This window comes from Brassica oleracea, chromosome C4 (assembly GCF_000695525.1).
Source record: "Brassica oleracea var. oleracea cultivar TO1000 chromosome C4, BOL, whole genome shotgun sequence".
Lineage (NCBI taxonomy): Eukaryota > Viridiplantae > Streptophyta > Magnoliopsida > Brassicales > Brassicaceae > Brassica > Brassica oleracea.
Window position 1 is genome coordinate 34,415,427 of NC_027751.1, and position 6,256 is coordinate 34,421,682.

The 6,256-nt window shown below is 42.2% G+C and overlaps 1 pseudogene; it reads right to left on the bottom strand.

Annotated features, from left to right (window-relative positions):
• Positions 1-5,911: 5,911 nt before the first annotated feature.
• Positions 5,912-6,256, bottom strand: part of LOC106338722 — a 2,796-nt pseudogene continuing 2,451 nt past the window's right edge.

A 6,256-nucleotide genomic window follows, 5' to 3' on the forward strand; every position in this document is an offset into this window, starting at 1 on the left:
TGATGCCGCCCCGACTAAAACAGCCTCCTGCCCTTCTGCTAGGCCTTCACCTCTATCGGCAGAGGAAGCTGCCCCGCCACGAGACCTTTTCCTCCCATCCTTCTTCTTTTTGGCCTTCGAACCCTCGGAAGCCGCATCGAGGGAAGCAGACTCTTCAGGAGGAACCTCGTCGGTCGCTCCCACCTTAGTCCTTTTGGTCTTTTTCTTCTTCTTGGGACCTGAAGCAGAAGTCTGTGCTCCGCCCCCTTGATCGATTGCAATAGGGCCCTCCTCTCTGGAGGCTCCTTCTTTAGAGGCCCCTTCTCAGGAGGTTCCACCACCTTCAGAAGTGACGTCGACTCAGGAGTTAGATGGTCCCTGAGGATCGACTGTAGTCGATTTCTTCGAGAGCAGTTGCAACTTCCCTTTTAACAGGGCGCTTAGATCTGGAACTCCATCCATTTCTCTAGCTTTGTCGAGAAGTCTCTGTTGTTTGCGAGTAAACAAAGGAAGGCGCGACTTACAGAGACCGAGAACGCAAGGAAGCCTCGACTCCCAATCAACTACAGAAGCAGAGAACCAACATGAAAATCGCAAAAGGAAACTCGAGTGGGCCCTAAAAGCAACCAGCAGGCTTACCTCTAGCGATCCTAGCTTGCTGACGACGTATCCACTCCCGACTGAGATCCGGCCAACGAAGATGACTGTGCGCCGCGATCGCTTGAGCACTCTCAAAAAACTTCTCGGGGTAGGCGATCGTATTCGGATGACGAACTGCAAATACAAGGATAAGAAGAGTTAGGACTAACGACTAAAACGAAACTCCAACAGACGAGTCTCTACCGAGTTGTCGATTCCACAAAAAGCGGTAGTTGTCAACCGAGTAGCCGATTCCACAAAACGCGGTAGTCGTCCCCCGGCGGCTCTTCGAAAGCATGTTCATCAGATTTCACGAAAAAAGTACGTGTGTTGCCAATCATGCGTCTTAATAGGATGACCGGTCAAGACGTTGTAATTCGAACGCATTTTCACCGAGAAGATCCCGTTTGGCTCCGCCTTCGTGAAAGTCAGCTCCTCGTAGACCCTCACGCTCATCGAGATGTCCATCTAAACTGCCATTACCATTAACATGACGGCTATTCGCAGCGACCCGTTCAAAAGTAGTGAGATGGCAATTTCTCGGCGGAATGCATAAGACGTCACCAACCGAGGGATCGGGAACCATAGCTTCGTATGATCCCCGAAATAGGACTCATACACGCACTGGTAACCAACCGGAGGCGACCAGGAACGCTGCTCAGCAGACGGGATGATGTAAGTAACGCCAGCACCGCCGTTTGCCCTTAACAGATCCCTCACGGTATGGTGAGAAGCACAAGATCCAAACACGTTCCCCCATGACTGAGCCCGCGGGTCCCGTAGCAGTCCGGGACGAAGGAGATGCCGCAATTGGAAGACCTTTACTTCAAGAATGAATACATCGACGCTGCTTCCTCGAGAGCGCGGGTATCTGCGCTACCTTTCACCTTTTATCTCCTTCTTTGATTTATTGGGTTCATCCATCTCACGTGGTCCGTGTTTGTCGTTCTGCAGAATGACGGGAGCATGAACTTCCTTGTTGAGAAGTACGACAGCGCTCTGAAGCAGACGATGATCCAGTTGGGATCTTCAGAGAAGCTTGCTCAATCAAGGTTGAAGGCCATTGAGAGGGTAAGGGCGGAGCATAAGAAGGCTAACGAGAAGGCTGCGAAGGAGAAAGAAGTTCGTCGAGTGAAGTTCGAAGAGCTGGAGGGTAAGCTCAAATCCGCCAGCGCGGCGAAGAAAGAGCTTGCCCGAGAGAACACCCGTTTGGAGCAAGCGGCTGCGACCCTTGAGAAGGAGAAGACTGAGCTACTCGAAGAAAGGGACGCTGCAGTTGAGAAATTGATTGGAGAGAGGTAACGCTTGAGAGACTCCCGGGGGCTTGAGGTTACTCGTGAGAGGGAAAGGGTTGAAGCTACTATGGTCGAGAAGGAAAATCGCTTCTTTGGCCGCATGCGTGACCATTTTACTCACAAATTCACTGAGACCGCCGTGTCGCTCACAAGTGAACTGGGGGGGGACTTATTGTATGAGATGGATTACATCCCTCCACAAGGCCTATCGAATAACAGGCCATAATCCAGCAAGTTGGATTAGTTTAGTCGGCTCGGCGGCCAAACGTATCGGCTCGACCTTAGAGTACTTTTACCCGGTCGAGTAAGCCGACCAATAGTACCCGGCTTGGAGGGAACTTTGTCCAGGCCCGCATACTCGGCCTCTCGCATCAAAGCCCAAAGAGGTACGAAATTAGGGCATCAAGGACAGAAGACCTATAAAAGGGGGAGAGGAAGCAACAAAAAAGAGGACTTTTGGTGATTTTACATACTAAGCGGCTAGATCTAGGGTTTTAGGCGATCTCTTTGATCTTGTTGCTCTCTCACTTTCCTGTCACTCTTGTAACCCTTCAGTTGGAATCTAATAAAACGTCTTTAGTCATCTCATTTCTGACTTCTTTCACTCTAGTCGACTGAATCCCGTTCAAACATTAACGGAGTTGCAGTGGCGGTGCGTTGACGGTACAGCCGTGGTGGAGCAAATAGTTTACGGTGGTTCTTGAAGAAATATAGTTTAACAAATAGATCTTACAGAAACAGAGCTGAAAACAAAAGAGGAGAAGAAAAGGAATGTAAAGAGAAGATAAGAGAGGAGAATAGAAGATAAGATTGTGTGTGTTTTTGACAAGTTCCCGAGATTTGTGACCACTTTCCGAGAAGAACGATTCATCACTACTTTCAGAGAAACTTCTGATGAGAATTGCCGACGACTTATGTTTCTCGGAAATTATTGCCATTACCGACGACAGTTTCCGAGGAAATATCAACTAGATTTCGTCGGAAATTTCAGAGAAGATGCTGAGAAAATTTTGCTCTCCTCGCTACTTTGGGTTATGATTGTCGGCATTGGTGATGTTTTCTTGTAGTGATAGAGTAAAAGAAAATTTATCTCTCAGATCATAGAAAGCAAACAATTTAGTTGTTTCAGTACCAATTTACATAGAGTTTATGGCAGAGGAAAGCAATGAAGGTTTCTACAACATGCGAAGAGTTAAAAAACGATATGTTAACTAAGGAATGAACTGGTTCCCTCCTACGCATACATCTACAATCTACACAACCAATTATCTCCTATCCAAACCATAAAACGAAACTCAATTTACTCGAAAAGAAGGGAGACATAAACTCATCAAGGGCAGTATTGCAGATACACAATAGGGACAGTAAACTCAACAGAGACAAAATGTGAGAGTGAAATTACCTGAAAAGGAGTAGGGTTATAGGAAATAAGATCTTCGGCAAAGGATGGCAATGAAACAGGGATTTAAAATCCACAGAGAGAGAATGAGAAACACCCTCAGAAAAAATTGACAACCTATTCAGTTTCTTCAATATATACCATTCTGAAAAGATGTGACGCTTAACAGAAGATGACTGGTGCAGGGATACGAGAAAAATTATACAGTTTTTTTAAGAGGCGCCTTTGAACAGGTATGACTTTATGGGATTTATGGGATGGCGACGTTGATTGGTAAAGGGAATCTACATTCAGAGAAACTTCTGATGAGAATTGCCTGTTTTGCTTTGAATAGATTCATGTAACTTTAAACGTTTGTTCTTTATGTTTCCTCCGGATAACCGGAATTATGTAAATCTGTCGATCTCTCTTTTAAAGAAAAACTAGTGCTCGATCCGCGTGCCCGTGCGGATACTTATTTCTACTTTTATATACATAAATATTATTTCAATGTTTATTAGTTAATATTTTAAATATTTTTCTTATTTTAAAATTAGAAAACATAATAATTAAATATTTTACATACTGTAAAAAATTATTGACTTGTGAATACTAAACCTTCGACAATATTGACCAATTAATATGTTTGAGTATTTTTTCTCTCAGCACGGAATTGTTTTCTAAATGTAATAATATTTTAAATATTTTGATTAAAAATAGGTCATATGGCGAGATTTAGATACATCAGAAAAGGAATATTGTTAGAAACATTAAATATTATTCTACAAGTAATTTAATGATATTAAATCTGAATATAAATATATTTTATTGTTAAAAGTAATTAATAGTAACTAAAAAGGTTAAAAATATATTTTAAAAATATTGTATATGTATATATATAGTAAGCGACATTTTGATAGATTAAAATGAATACTTGGTTATAAACAATTCATATTATTTTACAAGTAATTCAAAAATATTTAATCTTAGCATAGATAGATTTTATTGTTGAAAATAATTAATGGTAACCGTAATAGTTAAACAAATATTTTTGGAATATTCAAAATACATATATTTTAGGCCTTACAAGCTAGATGTATGGGGATTATATGATACTTGAAAAATATTACATATTATTATTAAAAATCATTTGTAAACTTGAATTTTTCTAAAATTTAGCTAAATAATATTAGGAAATATCTTGAACACAAAAAATTAGCTAAACTTGATTTAGTAAATAATTTAATAAAATAGAAAAAAATAATGATTAGCTAAGTTAGAGTTATTTAATACTTCAGTAGCATGAGAATGTAAATATTGGAGAAAAGATATGATAAATTTAATTTTGTATTTCTGTTTTAATAGATTAGACGAATATATTTTTTTTTTTGGTAGGGTGCAGGAGACATGAGTCTCCTACTCTTTATTCAAATCATAAAACTCATTACATGCAAATTTGCCGAGATCTAGATACCCCCTGAAAGTCCTCCAAAAAAACATAAGCAACAAAATCTGGGACATCTTCAAAGAAATGTAACCCAAACGATAGAGAAAACGCATAGTTAGCTAATCCATCCGCCAGATAATTAGCCTCCCTATACACATTAGAAATTTTGAGTAACCAGTCTCTTGATATGAAGTCATAGCACAGACGTACTAGGAACGACAGGGGATGAGAATCATGGATCTATGTCTGAAGAAAACCAGCCACACTCTCCGAATCAACCTCCAACTCCAACCGACGAATCCCACGGTCCCATGCTATACACAAGCCATAGTATACTCCCCACAACTCCGCCAAAAGGGCTGAACAGATGCTTATGTTTATTGCAAAACCCCCATTCCATTCTCCATACTCATCGCGAATAGCCCCACCCGCCGTAGCAAGTCCCGGGTTACCTCTAAATGCTCCATCCGTGTTCAGTTTGAACCAGCCATTTGTTGGTCGATTCCATGAGATCTGCTTCTCCACACGTTCCCGGCTCTGCCCATGTTCCTTTAGTTTTACATTTGCTTCTATCACCTCCCGAGCCTTATCCTGAAGGAACTGCACCCTGTCTCGACATTTTCCTTCCTCTCCAAAAACATACCCACATCTCCATTCCCAGCACCACCAAACAGTCAGAGAAAACAGCGTTGGCCATAGCTCCCCCAATCCTGGTCTATTCCTTGCAAGGTTATCATCATTCTAGGAGAGGTTGGTCAAAGAACCGTTGCTGTCTGCTTAAGGGAACAAATCGCGCCCATAACCCCGCAGCTGCCGGACAGTCTCGAAGAACATGAAGAATGGTTTATTCTCCCCCCTTACACAATTGACATATACTATTCTCACTCAAATGTCTGCGTTTCCGTTCCATGTTTGTCATGATCACCTGATGAATTACCAGCCATACGAAGACTCATACACGTTCTGGAGTAGTGACACGCCAAACCCACTGATATAAGGCTTCCATATTAGGTCTCGGCTCCGCATCCCTGGTTAAGAAAGCATAAGCTGAGTTCACATAAAATAAACCATCCTTGCTCCCTCCCCACGACATTCTATCACTTGCACCCGTAACATCATCAATCACCACTGAAGCCAACCTTAGACGATTTGGCATTGACATATACGGTTCTATTATATGCATTTGCCAACCAGCGCTAGTTTGCCAAAGATCCCGAGCTCGTACCTCCACCATCTCTTCTGGAATATCCACTGTACTCAACTCAGATAGTGGCTCATTCAACAACCAATTATCCTTCCAAAAACGTACTCGACGACCATCACTAAGAACCCAAGCCAAACTCAGGACAACAACCTCACGCAGCCCCAATACCGAACTTCTCCATGTTGGTGACCAAGTTCCTTTAACGCTTAACCAAGATAAATCATCCAACTCGCCAACTCGAAATTTTTTTCGCAGAATCTTAACCCATAGGCCATCCTGTGTGTTCAGCAACCTCCAGCCTAGCTTTGCTAGTA